The 16310-nt window shown below is 36.9% G+C and overlaps 1 protein-coding gene across 2 annotated transcripts in view; it reads right to left on the reverse strand.

Moving 5' to 3' along the window:
• Positions 1-1080: 1080 nt before the first annotated feature.
• The window catches only part of LOC100425035 (uncharacterized), a 53746-nt gene continuing 38516 nt past the window's right edge, over positions 1081-16310 (reverse strand). The window contains exon 3 of one of the 2 annotated variants that reach the window (XM_077939083.1): positions 1081-9178. The gene's annotated coding sequence lies outside the window, so the exon portion shown is untranslated. Of the gene's footprint in view, positions 9179-10424; positions 11437-16310 lie in introns of those variants that run through there. The other variant, XM_077939082.1, reaches the window with a different exon arrangement.

The following is a 16310-nucleotide window of genomic DNA, read 5'->3' on the forward strand; positions in this document are numbered from 1 at the left end:
AAAACTATGTATTAACAGCAGTTGCTCCCAGTTGAAGGATTTGATTGGAGGGAAAAAAGGAAGATCTTCACTTTCCTCTTCCTATCCTTTTATGTTACACAAAATTTTGTCATGAGAATATATATATGCACAAAATATCAATATATTTATATTAATATATTTGTATTAATATTTTATACATATGCACAAAATATTAATATATTTATATTATTAATAATTGATATATTTATATTAATATGTTGTAACATATTAATATATAAATACATTTACACTATAAAACAGAACATCTGTTTTTGGAACATGGTTAGTTGAGCTAATGCAAAATGCTTTCTGTTACAGTTAACATGGTGGAGAATTATAAAACCTGTGCATAGTGCTGGGAGTTCATAGAGAAGAAATGGAGATGGAAACCCATAGATACTGTGAAAAAACGGAAAGAGAAGAGAGTGCATGACAAATGAGAACCATATAAGGTAAACTTCGTTGGACTTACGACTCAGAAATAGGTTCTCAAAAATATAGGTTTGGGAGTCTCTTTTTATTCAACTTTATTGTAGTAGAATTTCAGAAAGTGACATTCACTAATTCTACTTGCACAATTCAACAAGTTTTGATAAAAGCATAGTTACATAGGCCCTACCACATTCAAACTTTAAAACAATCCCAGCCAGAAACTCCTCTGGTGCCCCTATATAGTCAATTCCTTTCTACCATGCCTAGCTTCTGTGCCCAGGCTAGAGTACAGTAGCATGATCTCAGCTCACTGCAACCTCCACCTCCAAGATTCCAGCGATTCTCCTGCCTCAGCCTCCCAAGTAGCTGGGACTACAGGTGCCCACCACCACGCCTGGCTATTTGTTGTATTTTTAGTAGAGTCAGGGTTTCACCATGTTGGCCAGGCTGGTCTCAAACTCCTGACTGGGAATCTTTAAATGAATTTTTGTCCTTGTAGTTTTGTGTTTTCTAGAATTTCATACAAATGAAATCGTACATGAAGAAGTTGTTAAAATCTAATGTTTTTACTTAGCATAATGCATTTTGAAGTAAGTCTTGTCTTTATACGTATTAGTACTTCATTACTTTTGTTTTTTTTTTGGTTAAGTAGCATTTCATTGTATGCATATGCCCCAATGAGTTTATTTATTTACCAATTAATGGACACTATAGTTGTTTTCAGTTTGGGGTTGTTTCATATAAAATTGCTATAAACATTCATGTACAGATACTGTACAGACATACATTTTCATTTTCCTTGGTAAAAACCTGGAAATGGAATTCCTCAGTTATACAATAAGGGCATGTATGAATTTATAACATAAAGTGCTAATCTGTTTTCCAAAGTGGCTATAGTAATTTACATTCTCATCAAAAACATATGAGCGTTTGGTTGTTCATCCTTACCAGAACATGTTTTTGTTACTTTATCTTTATTTTTATTTTAAATGTTCCAATAAATAGTGATATTTCCTTATGTTTTTAATTTGCATTCCCCTAATGATTAATAATGTTGATCATCTTTTTGTTTGTCATCACTATCATTGTTTTTTGGTAAAGTGTCTTTTCAAATATTTTACCTAATTTTTGTTTTTTTTTTTGAGACGGACTCTCGCTCTGTCCCCCAGGCTGGAGTGCATGGCGCCACCTCAGCTCAGTGCAAGCTCCACCGCCTGGGTTCACGCCATTCTCCTGTCTCAGCTTCCCAAGTAGCTGGGACTACAGGCGCCCGCCATCACACTCGGGTCATTTTTTTTTGTATTTTTGGTAGAGATGGGGTTTCACCTTGTTAGCGAGGATGGTCTCGATCTCCTAACCTCGTGATCCGCCTGCCTCAGCCTCCCAAAGAGCTGGGATTACAGGTGTGAGCCACTGCGCCCAGCCATATTTTACCTAATTTTTTTAACCAAATTGTTTGGCTTCTTGAGTTGTAAGAATTCTTTGTATATTCTGGATACAAATTCCTTATCTGATACATGATTTGCAAATATTTTCTCCCATTCTGTGGATTACCTTTTAATTTTCTTTTTTCTTTTTTTTTTTTTTTTTTTTTTTTTTGAGACGGAGTCTCGCTCTGTCACCCAGGCTGGAGTGCGGTGGCCGGATCTCAGCTCACTGCAAGCTCCGCCTCCCGGGTTCACGCCATTCTCCTGCCTCAGCCTCCCGAGTAGCTGGGACTACAGGCGCCCGCCACCTCGCCCGGCTAGTTTTTTGTATTTTTTAGTAGAGACGGGGTTTCACCGTGTTAGCCAGGATGGTCTCGATCTCCTGACCTCGTGATCCGCCCGTCTCGGCCTCCCAAAGTGCTGGGATTACAGGCGTGAGCCACCGCGCCCGGCCTTAATTTTCTTAATGGTGATTTTTAAGAGCAGGAGTTCTTAATTTTTATAAAGTCCAATTTTTCTACTTTTTATTTTCATTATTTATCCCATTTTCTTGCCTTATCTAAGAAATCTTTTCCTAACCATGTTCATAAAGATTTTCTCACATATTTTTTCTAGAAGTTCTAGAGTTTTACGTGTTACATTCAGGCCTCTGATCTATTTCAACTTAATATTTTTTATAACAAGAAAGGTGAAGATCAAGACTCACCTTTTTTCATATGATCACCAAGTTAATCAAGCATCATTTGTAAAAAAGCCTCTTCTTTCACCATTGAAAATCAATCATTGTAGAATACCAGCTGACTATATACGTGGAGATCTATGTTTAGACACTATATTCTCTTCCAAATTATTCTGTACATTTCTATACTTTACCTCGATGCAACTTTATCTTACTATAGCTTTATAGTGTGACTTTAAATCAAACCATATGAATCCTCTGCATTTGTTCTTTAAAATATTGTTTTAGTTATTCTCAAGGTTTGCATTTTCATGTAAGTTTTAGAATCAACTTGTCAATTCAACAAAAATACCTGAAGGGATTTTGATAGGGATTGAACTGAATTTATAAATCAATTTTGGGTAGAACTGAGATTTAAATAATATCTAGTATTTTATTCCATAAACATAGTGTATCTTTCCATTGCTTTACTTTTATGTTGATTTTTTAATCAATGATTTTGAATTTCCAGCACACAAACTTGTTATATTTTACTAGGTCTATTCTGAATAATTTCATGTTTTTGATATATTGCAAATGGTATTATATTTTCTAATTTCAATTTTCAGTTATTTTTAGCTCATATACAAGGGTGTGATTATATATATATATATTATATATATATATAAACATATATCATATATATATGTTGACCTGGCATTCTATGACCTTGGAAATTTCACGTTTAAATCAGTTTAGCATTTTTGTAGCCTTTTTGAGATTTTCTTAATAGTTAATTATAACATCTGTTAATAAAGGCAGTTTTGTTTTTCCCAGTTTGCATGCCTCTATCCCTTTTTCTTCCCTTATTATTTTCACTAAGACCTCAGCCTCATGTTGAATAGAAATGGCGAGAATAGACATCCTTACCTTATTCTCAACCTTAGCGGGTACTCATCGGTTTTTCACAATTTAGTATTATATTCACTGTAGATTTTGTCAACTTGAAAGTATTCCTTATCTTCCTGATTTGCTAAGATCTTTATAACTATAACTAACAAGTGTTGAATTTTATCAAGTGCATTTCTGCATGTATTGAGATCCTCCAGGTGCTTGGATGTCAGTGCTCCTGTTGCAGGGCTAGACAATAAGATTTGTACGTGTTTTCAAGCAAAAACTGAGTCTAAGATGCCTACATAGGCCCAGGAATAAATGCAGCCCCCTCAGTTGACAGGGACTAGAAAATTCCTCCTCTCCAGTCAAAGACATGACAAGGAATCTTGGTTCTGCTTTGATTCCGGACACCAAGCAGATAATCAAACCTCAAGCAGATTTTGAACTCTAATCTGAAACACAATTATAATAATAGAGTTCCTGATTTCAGACATTAACATAAAAGTTGTTTTTGAGTTCATTATAAAATCAAAGGCTAAATATTCTGAAGAGACATTTCTGCCATACAGGCCACATAGTATCTTTAATTGAGAATAATGGAAGCTAACTCTCCTAAACTCTTCTTACTGTATTGAAATTTAAGTAGAATATATGATAGCGTATATATCTTCTCCATTCATTCAACAAATATTTATTGACTATATCTGTTAGGGTCCAAGCATTTTTCAGGCTCTGATGTGATGAAAGGAAAACATGAAAAACCATGTTTTGTTCCAAGGGGAGATTATTATTATTATTTACACGGTATTGCAGCCAAATGTGTTCATCTTATTGGAATGAGTATAACATGATAGCCTCTCTTAGGATATAAAGTACTTTTATATCCTAAAATGTTTGTGAGACCTTTTCTAAATAATCACTAATAATCTAAAATATATACATATATGATTATATATATATCTTCATTATTATTTTCAATAAAAATATAAAAAACTGGCTTTTTTTCTAGGATGTTACTTTGCTTTGTGATATTTCTGCATTTATCCTCTATACACCTCTTATTAGACAGAATTATGCTGAGTTGCTACAAATGAAATAACCCAATTTCTTTTTTTTTTTTTTTTTTGAGACTGAGTCTGGCTCTGTCGCCCAGGCTGGAGTGCAGTGGCCGGATCTCAGCTCACTGCAAGCTCCGCCTCCCGGGTTTACGCCATTCTCCTGCCTCAGCCTCCGGAGTAGCTGGGACCACAGGCGCCCGCCACCTCGCCCGGCTAGTTTTTTGTATTTTTTAGTAGAGACGGGGTTTCACCGTGTTAGCCAGGATGGTCTTGATCTCCTGACCTCGTGATCCGCCCGTCTCGGCCTCCCAAAGTGCTGGGATTACAGGCTTGAGCCACCGTGCCCGGCTGAAATAACCCAATTTCTATACATTATTTGTTTTGTCAAATAACACCATGTTCAGTCTTTGCAATGTATCTATTCTTCTGGGGTTATTTTAAGATACATGCCTCAGTTTATATTGATGGCACCATACTAATCATTTTATAAAAATATATGAAATTTAATTGCTGATATTCAATATTAGGCATATTTTATGCTCCCATTTTATCCACCAAAGTAAAGCCTCCTACTAGTACAGATTTAAGTGAGTAACCACCATTCCCCTCTGCTATCAAATATTTCCAAATTAATTAGTTATTTCAATGTTTTTGCCCTATTTGGATTTGTCCAACTATTTAATTTCTAATTAAACTCATTTTACTTAAGTTACAAACTAAGTGGATGTCTAGGTTTGTTGTTTCCAGATTTATTTCAGACATTAGGAAAGTTATATTCAGCCTTTAATATATTTAATAGAACAAAACTCAAGTTGTTGTTTCGCTAATTATTCTCTATATAGATTAAAACGTTAATCTCTGTTAAAATCATGCTATTTAGTACTAAGTTTTGTTGGATGAAGGGAGGATCAAACTGGGGCATATCATTTTTTAAAATTATACTTTATGTTCTAGGGTACATGTGCACAACGTGCAGGTTTGTTACATATGTGATCATTTTTTTCACAACAGAGTTAACTGAGTGAGTGGCTCTGAATTGCTCATTAGGCGCAAGTTTCCTGTGACACTGTTACATGTGAGCTTCCAGTAGGAGTGCCCTCTCATGGACAGGGTGGTTATTCATCAGTCAAGAGGATTTAAGTGTGTATAATCACCAGCTAGAACATTCAGTATGCAACAGGCTTCCTTCTGTCTTCGTGTGTAATAGTGGTCTTTAAAGCTGGAGCTTTTGCTGAATGTTGATATATTACAACGATATCCAGAAAATGCACTCTATTTCCTTGCTAATCCAAAGCAAACAATGGCATATTTCTAAATTAATAAGAACACTGAAAACCACAAACATTTATTTCCATCATCTTGTTGCTGACATTAGGATACATGTAAAAATTTAATCCAAGTTCAACTTAAATTCTTCCATCAGTTTTTGTTTAGTTGCTGTGGAGTTTTATAGGAAATTCAGAGAGCTATAGGTTTCTCCTGTAAGTTCTCTTCAATAATTTGATTCTTGCCAATAATAAATCTGTCCATTGTGGTAAATGATGCTTTTGTTATTCACACTGCCTTATGTTTATTTAACACAAAACTCTATTTGTATGTCTCCACTGAAATCCTTGGTAATTTTTGATTGTCTATTAACTTGTGTTTTAAAATTGCCATTGAGTTTCAAATCACACTGTATAAGCTGCCAATGGTATGACACTCATTGTTTATTTTAAAGCCATGATAAGTATAATTCACTTTTCTGTTAAATGGACTCAGTTCCAAGTAGAATTACAAGGGATAACAAAATGTCTTTGAAATAAACTTTGTAGGAGAGAAAAAAGCAAACAATCCTTGATATGAATCAAGAAATTTAGATTATTCTCCTGGCTAAGCAACCACCTGCCTGTAATCTTGTAAAACAAACTTGGCTTCATTGACATCTATCTCCTTGTCAGTAAAGTAAGACAGAAATAATTGAATTCATTATTCTCCCTATCGGTAAATAGCTATGACTTTAGTTTATGATTATTGTCTTTAATTATTGGCAATACTTTGAATAATTTAAAAATGCTAGGCTAGGCATGTCCCTTGTACTCATTTTATACCTCAAAAATATTCACAATTGATGGATTAGTCGTATTTAGAAAAACATGCATAGCTTTAAGTATGAAAATGCAATGTTGATTTGAGGGTTTTTTGTTGCTGTTTTTCATCATAAGTTCACCAGTAAGATTTTACTTTCAATGTAGCATAGTATCATTGATTTTACTTAAGTCTGTTATTTTTCCTTTTTCATTGAGTATACAATATATCTAATTCTTCAGTGTTATTATTGTTTATATGTCAGGTAGGAATGCTGATCATGTAGGGTTTGGAATTTTTCAAAGCCTATAGCATTTTGAAGTCAATGCTGTAGACTTTCAGGAAAACAAATGAAACAGCAAAAGGACTCATTTTCCATTTGATACCTTATAAATATAATTATATAAGGAAATTCTCTTCACCCACTATAGGATTCTGCTCTCAGAAATGTCTCTGTTTCCATTGATTTTTGGAGCAAATGGCCTGCAAATGAAAATCTCACTTAGACATGTTACCAATTTTAGTTCAAATTTAATATTTTAATAATTGTGTTATGAATACTAGTACTAAAGCATCACTTGTAAATCAGTATTAGGTTCTATGCTGGAAATACAGTGCATATACAGGCCAGACATTCTTGAAAAACCACATAATAGTAGAGCTCATGCTTGAATAGTTTACGACCTTCTGGGAAAAATAAACCCGATAAATTAAAATTTGTATACATTTATGAAAGTCCCTATGGAGATTTTGCCCATTAGTGGATGTAAAAAAAAAGACAGCATACCTCTTGTATGAATAATAATTGGTGGTGTACAGTGAAATTTTTCTTTTAGGGTTTCCTTTTTTAAATTAAAAAAAAAATTTTACTGGCCGGGCGCAGTGGCTCAAGCCTGTAATCCCAGCACTTTGGGAGGCCGAGATGGGCGGATCACGAGGTCAGGAGATCAAGACCATCCTGGCTAACACGGTGAAACCCCGTCTCTACTAAAAAAATACAAAAAACTAGCCGGGCGAGGTGGCGGGCGCCTGTAGTCCCAGCTACTTGGGAGGCTGAGGCAGGAGAATGGCGTAAACCCGGGAGGCAGAGCTTGTAGTGAGCTGAGATCCGGCCATTGCACTCCACCCTGGGCGACAGAGCGAGACTCCATCTCAAAAAAAAAAATTTTTTTTTTACTTTAAGTTCTGGGATACATGTGCAGAACGTGGAGGTTTGTTACATAGGTATACGTGTGCCACGGTGGTTTGCTGCATCTATTAACCCATCCTCTAAGTTTCCTCCCCTTGCCTTGGTGTGTGTTGTTCCCCTCCCTGTGTCCATGTGTTCTTATTGTTCAGCTCCCACTTATGAGTGAGAACATGCAGTGTCTGGTTTTCTGTTCCTGTGTTAGTTTGCTGAGGATGATGGCTTCCAGCTTCATCCATAACCCTGCAAAGGACATGATCTTATTCCTTTTTATGGCTTCATAGTATTCCACGGTATAAATGTACCACATTTTCTTTATCCAGTCTATCACTGATGGACATTTGGGTTGATTCCATGTCTTTGCTATTGTAAATAGTGCTGCAATAAACATACGTGTGCATGTGTCTTTATAGCAGAATGATTTATATTCCTTTGGGTATATATGCAGTAATGCGATTGCTGGGTCAAATGGTATTTCTGGTTCCAGATCCTTGAGGAATCGCCATACTGTCTTCCACAATGGTTGAACTAATTTACATTCCCCACCAACAGTGTAAAAGCGTTCCTATTTCTCCACAACCTCACTGGCATCTATTGTTTCTTGACTTTTTAATAATTGCAATTCCGACTGGCGTGAGATAGTATCTCACTGTGGTTTGGATTTGCATTTCTCTAATGATCAATGATGTTGAGCTTTTTTTCATGTATTTTTTGGCTGTGTAAATATCTTCTTTTGAGAATTGTCTTTTGGTGAATTTTTATTTACCTTCCTTTAATTTCCAGAAACTTTTCAAGATTACTTCCCTGATTGTTTTGTTGATATGTTGCTTTACTGAGAGTAATATATATGTTTAGAGATATTTTTGTATGCATGTAATATTTCTTTCGATATTTAGACCATTTCTAATTTTATGATTTACTGATATTGACTCCTCTAGCTCAACTGTGGTTATAGCAAATTAGAGTAATTCCAATCAACAAGTAATTTCCAACATCATTCATCAACTACCTAAGGGTTATCTCATCTCAGCCTCCTTCACTTTTCCTGATGCTTCTTTTCCAAAGTTGATACCACTAGTTTGTTGCCAGTTTTACTTTTATTTTTTTCAACCTTCAGTTCAATGGTTGTTTTGTTTGTTTTTGCTAATATTTCCACATATAAGTAAATCAAGGTCTATTTTTACTAAAACCATAACTTCTAAATCAAGGCAAAGGATAACAGGAATGATTTTAGAATAATTAACTGGAATTAAAATATCTACAAATAATATCCATCATCTGAATTCATAGCTTCTTAGGCATTATGTCATCTTAAAAAGTAACTGATTTGATAAACAACGTCTACAAAAAATCCTGCATTATACTTAATGGTAAGGAACTGGAAGTATTTTTGCTAGGTTTAGAAACAAGGCCAGGATGCCTTCTCTTACAACTCCTATTCAACATTTTTTTTTTTTTTTTTTTTTTTTTTGAGATGGAGTCTTGCTCTGTCACCCAGGCTGGAGTGCAGTGGCCGGATCTCAGCTCACTGCAAGCTCCACCTCCCGGGTTCACGCCATTCTCCTGCCTCAGCCTCCCAAGTAGCTGGGACTACAGACGCCCGCCACCTCGCCCGGCTAGTTTTTTTGTATTTTTAGTAGAGACGGGGTTTCACCGTGTTAGCCAGGATGGTCTCGATCTCCTGACCTCGTGATCCGCCTGTCTCGGCCTCAGAAATAGCTGATGTAATATGTGAAAAAGAAGGAAAATGTTTATAGATTGGAAAGGAATGAAATAAAATGTCTTCATTTGTAAATGACATGTTTTGCCATGGAGAAAATTCCAAAGAAATGTTAAAAAATAAAAATACCACCAAGATCAATAAGGTCAATAGGATACAACGTTAACATATAAAATCAATTTCTTTTCTATATTCCATAAACAAACATTTCAGAATTTTAAAAAAGAATGATACAATCACAAGAGCACCAAAAACTTTTTCATTAGCACCAAAAAATGAATTACTTATATATAACTGTATATAGAGTCTATATGTAGAAACCTACAAAACGTGATAAAAGACTAAAAGAAGATCTAAATAAATGGAGAAATATTCCATATTCATGGATTGGAAGACTCAATATTATTTGATGTCAACTGAACATATAGATTCAAAATAGCAATAAAAATAAAAATTGTATTTAATAGCTCTTAGCTAATTGATTCTAAAGCCTATGTTGAAAAGAAAAAAGACCTAAAATAGGCAAGATAATACTGAAGAGAAACAACGTTTGAAGACTCATGCTACCTGGTTTTAATATTTAGTATAAAGCTACCGTAATCAGGACACCATGGCACTGGTTAAAATTAGATACATAGATCAGTGGAAGAGAAGAGACAGTCTAGAAGTAGCACACACAAATATAGTCAGCTATCTTTGAAAAAGGTGAAAAGACAGTGGAGAAAGAATTATATTTTCAACAAATGATGCTGAAGCAGTTATATATCTGTGTGCAACAAAAGAACCTACCAACAAACCTTATACATGTCACAATAATCAACTCAGAAGAGATCACAGATCTAACTGTAAAATATAAAGCTATAAAAATTCTAGAATAAAATACATGAGAAAAATCTATGTGAACATGGGTTTGGTTATGCTTTTAGCTTTAATACCAAAAGCACGATTTGTGGAAGAAAAGTTTGATGCTGGACTTTATTAAAACTAAAAGTGCCTGCTCTGCAAAAGACAAGTTAAGAAAACAGAAACACAAGCCACAAACCAGGAAAAAATGTTTGCATAGCAAAAATCTGATAAAGGACTGGTATTCAGGATATACAAACACTTCTTAAAAGTCAACCCTAAAATAACAAACATCCTAATTTAAAAGTGGGCAAAAGATCTGAACAGACATCTTACACAAGATGATATACAGATGACACGCACATGAAAATACACTCTAATAATTTGTCATTAAGGAACTGAAAATTGAAACAACTAGATATGCACTTATTAGAATGGCTAATATCCAAAAAACCCAAAATACCAATTGCTGATGATATGGAACAACAGGAAATTTCATTCATTGCTGATAGTAATGTAAAATGATATAGTCACTTTGGAAGACCCAGCTTGGCAGTTTCTAACAAAGGTAAACATAGCATTATCATTTGACCCAGAAGTCATGCTTCTGGGTATTTACTGAACGTTTTTTAAACACATGACAACACAAAAACCTGCAGGTAAATGTTTATAGTGGCTATATTCATAATAGCCAAATTTGGAATCAACCAAAATGTTCTTCATTAGGCAAATAAACACACTATTATACTTTGATGCAATGGAATATTATTCAACAATAAAAAGTAAGGAGTTATCAAACCACGTAAGCACATGGCTAAGTCTTAAAGTACATATTGTTAAGTGAAATAAACCAGGCTGGGCCAGGCGCTCAAGCCTGTCATCCCAGCACTTTGGGAGGCCAACTCTGGTGGATCACAAGGTCAGGAGTTCGAGACCAGCCTGGCCACCATGGTGAAACCCCATCTCTACTAAAGATACAAAAAATTAGCCGGGCGTGGTAGTGTGTACCTGTAATCCCAGCTACTCTGGAGGCCGAGGCAGAAGAATCGCTTGAACCTGGGAAGTGGGGGTTGCAGTGAGCCAAGATCGCGCCATTGCACTCCAGCTTGGGCAACAGGGTGAGACTCCATCTCAAAAAAGAAAAAAGAAAGAAATAAACCAGGCTGAAAAGGCTATGGCTTCATACTGCATTATTTAGTTTACATGACATTTTGAAAAAGGCGAAATTATAGAGATATTTAACAGACCAGTGGTGTCCAGAGTTTCAACGTGGGGTGAGAGTGGTGAAGCACAGGGCATTGCTTAGCGTGCAGAAAATGTTCTATATGATACTGTAATTTTTGATACATAATACTATGTATTTGTCAAAACCAATTGAACTATAAAACATAAAAAGGCTGGGTGCGGTGGCTCACGCCTGTAATCCCAGCACTTTGGGAGGCCGAGGCGGGCGGATCACGAGGTCAGGAGATCGAGACCATCCCATCCCGGCTCACACAGTGAAAGCCCGTCTCTACTAAAAATACAAAAAACTAGCCGGGCGCGGTGGCGGGCGCCTGTAGTCCCAGCTACTCGGGAGGCTGAGGCAGGAGAAAGGCTTAAACCTGGGAGGCGGAGCTTGCAGTGAGCCGAGATCGCGCCACTGCACTCCAGCCTGGGCAACAGAGCGAGACTCCGTCTCAAAAAAAAAAAATAAATAAATAAAATAAAAAAATAAAACATAAAAAGTATTCCTTAGTATATGCAAATTAAAAGCCGGGCGTGGTGGCTCATGCCTGTAATCCCAGCACTTTGGGAGGCCGAGGTGGGCAGATCACAAGGTCAAGAGATCAAGACCATCCTGGCCAACATGGTGAAACCCTGTCTATACTAAAAATACAAAAAATTAGCCAGGCGTGGTGGCAGGCACCTGTAATCCCAGCTACTTGGGAGGTTGAGGCAGGAGACTCGCTTGAACCCGGGAGGCGGAGGTTGCAGTGAGCTGAGATTGTGCAATTGCACTCCAGCCTGGGCAAAAAGACCGAAACTCCGTCACACACACACACACACACACACACACACACACACACACACACAAATTAAAGGAATTAAGAAAACAATTATTTAGAGGTAAAGGGCATCCTTGGATAGAATGCAGAATGTGACAAAAGGATCTAACAATATTACAAGCTCTCCGAGGGTGGAGAGGATGGGAGCACTTAAGTAAGAAAGTGCTAAAGCAAAGCAAAGCAAAACAAACAAAAATACCCCCAAACGCTCAGTGATGGGAATATGCCAGGGACAAAGAAATCAACTGAAGGAGTTCTCAACAAAAGCTATAGCAATTTGAGCAACAGAAAAAAATACAGTAGTATTGGATTATAACTCAAAGTATAAATAACTATGAATTTATACTAACAATAAATGATGTGTAAATAAATAAATAAATGGGAAAAATAGATAAATATTCTGAAGAAGTCCAAATAGCTCTGTGGATACTCTGCCCTCAGTGAGATGGGGCATAACTCCTTGTTTTTTAAATATGGGCTGTGCCTAGGGACCTCTTTCCAAAGACTGCCATATGCGAGAGTTAATAGTGAGTGTCAACTTGGTTGAATTGAAGGATGCAGGGTGCTGATTCCTACGTGTGTCTGTGGGGTGCTACCAAAGGAGATTAGCATTTGAGTCAGTGGGCCAGGGAAGGCAGACCCACCCTTAATCTGGTGGGCACAATCTAATCAGCTGCCAGTGAATATAAAGCAGGCAGGGAAACATGAAAGGAGACACGGGCCTAGCATCCCAGCCTACATCTTTCTCCCGTGCTGGACGCTTCCTGGCCTCGAACACTGGACTCCAAGTTCTTCAGTTTGGGGACTCAGACTGACTCTCCTTGCTCCTCAGCTCGCAGTCTGTTGTGGGACCTTGTGATCATGTCAGCTAATACTTAATAAACTCCCCTTTATATATATGTATATCTATCGTATTAGTTGTGTCCCTCTAAGAGAACCCTGACCCATATACCATATGAAAATTGAAAAAAAATATAGAGTAACTTTGCAGTGGAGAAATTTGACAAACACTACCCCAGCCAAGTAATCAAAGTGAAAATCAACAGCGATATGCCTTGTTGATAATATGTCATTGAAATGGTGTGATAAAAATGGCACTTTTCCACTGTGGTCTTCTCCAGAACACATAACCTCAGTCTAATCATGAGAGAAACATCAGTCAAATCCCAATGAGGGTCATTCTACAAAATACCTAACAAGTACTTCTCAGAACTATCACGGTCATCAATAACATGAAGACGGGCAAAACTGTCACAGCCAAGAGGAGCCCACAGAGACATGACAACCAAATGGAATATATTATTGTGGTTGGGATCCTGGAACAGAAAGAGGATACTAGAGAAAAACTAAGGAACTCTGAATAAAGTGTGAGCTTTAGTTAGTAATATATCAATATTGATTTATTAATTGTAAAAAATGTACCATATTAATGAAAAGTGTTAATAATAGGAGAAATTTGATGTGGACTGTATAGAAGTCTCTGTACTATCTTAGTAATTTTTTGGTAAATCTAAAACTATTTTAAAATTGAAAGCTTATTAAAAATAAATTTAAAATGTGATTGATAATTAAAGTAGTATAATTATGCAGCTGATGCTATAATTAAACTAATAAGAAGAATATAATTAGATTCACGTGTACTGATATGGAAGAAAGCCAAGGATACATTATGTAAAAAAAAGCAAATTGCAAAAACATTGCATTGTTGTGACCCACTTTATTTAAAAATTGAACATATATGCATACACCCAAATATTTGAAGAGGTACACACTAAAGTGTGGTTACTTTAAAGACAGCAATAACACTGAGGGTTGTAGAAAATGGGGTGAATGTGGACATAGGCGTTTTTTCCCGTACACTTCTCTTATTTGAATATTTTATAATAAACATGTATTTGTAGATACTTATAAGTTATTTACGATTTAACTTTTCTTAGATATATTTTAACTTCTTTTTGCTACCAAGCGTGCCTTAATCCATTATTCCCTTTCATTAATGTAACATCAAGTGTCTTCTCTAATGTGTCTTTTTGCTAGGTATGTAAACAAGCATAAGTTTCTCCCAGGTTAAAGAGGAAAATAACAAAACAAAATAAAACAAAAAAGCTACCTCATGCCTTTCAGTTACCCCGTATGTTTTTTCTGCTAAATTTCCTGAAGGTGTTGTCTATGGTCATTATTTCTACTTCCCTATGTAGTTTTCTCTGTCAGTTCACTGCAGGCTGTCTTCCGCCTTTACCTCTCTACTCAGTCCAGTGTATGGCAACCTTCCTGACAATGTGGTGGAGAGGGTAAAGCTCTGGGCAGATTTGGGCTCTGTGTCTGAGAATTTGTATATTTTACTTTACTTTCCTAATCTCAATTTCCTTATGTCTGAAATGAGGACAGTATCCTTCCTACTAACTTCTAGTATAGAAACTGATACATAATGTATTTTTAAAAATATTGATCAGGCCGGGCGCGGTGGCTCAAGCCTGTAATCCCAGCACTTTGGGAGGCCGAGACGGGCGGATCACGAGGTCACGAGATCGAGACCATCCTGGCTAACACGGTGAAACCCCGTCTCTACTAAAAAATACAAAAAATGAGCTGGGCGAGGTGGCGGGCACCTGTAGTCCCAGCTACTTGGGAGGCTGAGGCAGGAGAATGGTGTGAACCTGGGAGGCGGAGCTTGCAGTGAGCTGAGATCCGGCCACTGCACTCCAGCTTGGGCGACAGAGCGAGACTCCGTCTCAAAAAAAAAAAAAAAAAAAATATATATATATATATATAGATCAGATGATCTAAAAAGCAGTCTCATCATAGCATCATGGCAAAGATGTAATCCCTCATCATCTTTCCTCTAGATTCCTGCAGTGGTCTACGAGTGCTATAGATGAACTAACTTCCCTAAAGAGTCTCAGTGTGGCTGCCCTCACAACCCTTCAAATCTCTGTCCACACAATATCCAGAGTGGGCCCACTGAAGCCTAAAAAGTGTGCATGTCTCCTCTCCTCAGAACCTTCCAGATCTTACTATCGATTGCACAAGAATGTGTTTGTGTAGTGTTTGTATGGCATGTGTAGGAGTGTGTGTGAGAGAGAATGTGTATTTGTGGAGGTAATCCTAGGAATCAGCAACACTGGAGTGGAAAAATACGGCAGGGAAGACAGGAAGCCAATAAAGTTTTGTTATCAAGCAGCGTACTGCTGCGGGCACCAGGTGCCTAGGCTCAGTAGGAAACTCAGAAGGATTGGGTGAATATGACCCACAGTAGTTCCAACCAAGGTTCCAAGAAGCTGAGAATTTGGTCCACACTATCTGGTAGTTATTGGTTGACAGCTGCTTTGGGGAAGGAAGTGGAAGGAATGCATTAGTTTCTAACATGCCCCATCTGCTTTATCTTTAAGCCTGGCAAACTGTAGCAGCCAAAGAGAGCGCTCAGTTGAAGAGTTATCAATAGGGAGCATACCCAAGAATGGTGGAAACCAGGGAGATATGGATAGGTTGCTGATAGCATCTGCTAAAATGTCTTTTTTTCAAATATCTAATGTATTTGTATTTCCTTTCTAACCCTATGCATCATGTAAGGTTATTTAGGAAACAGAAGGCATATTCAAAGGGGATAATTAAAGAGAATTTAACAAAATGGCTATTTATAAATATGTAAGCAGTTTTCAAGAACTTCACAAGTTAGTAAAAAGCTAGATGGACTAAAGCTATTTCCATTGTCTAAAGGAGCAAGAGTAAGAAATAGACACTTGAACCTATTAGATGTGGCCTTAAGTAACAGAAATCAGGCACTACCAATCTATGCCTCAGCAGGGTAGGATCATGAGAAATCACACTCAGATTGATCTCTCCTCCAACCTCTGATCTGCTCTTTGTCTTTTGTTGGTCAAACCAACACCAAGCCAGATTATAGAAAGTGAAGCAGTACTTAGGAGTCAGTGGCCAGAGCTCAAAGCTCACTGAAG

This window comes from Macaca mulatta, chromosome 7 (assembly GCF_049350105.2).
Source record: "Macaca mulatta isolate MMU2019108-1 chromosome 7, T2T-MMU8v2.0, whole genome shotgun sequence".
In the NCBI taxonomy this organism is placed as follows: domain Eukaryota; kingdom Metazoa; phylum Chordata; class Mammalia; order Primates; family Cercopithecidae; genus Macaca; species Macaca mulatta.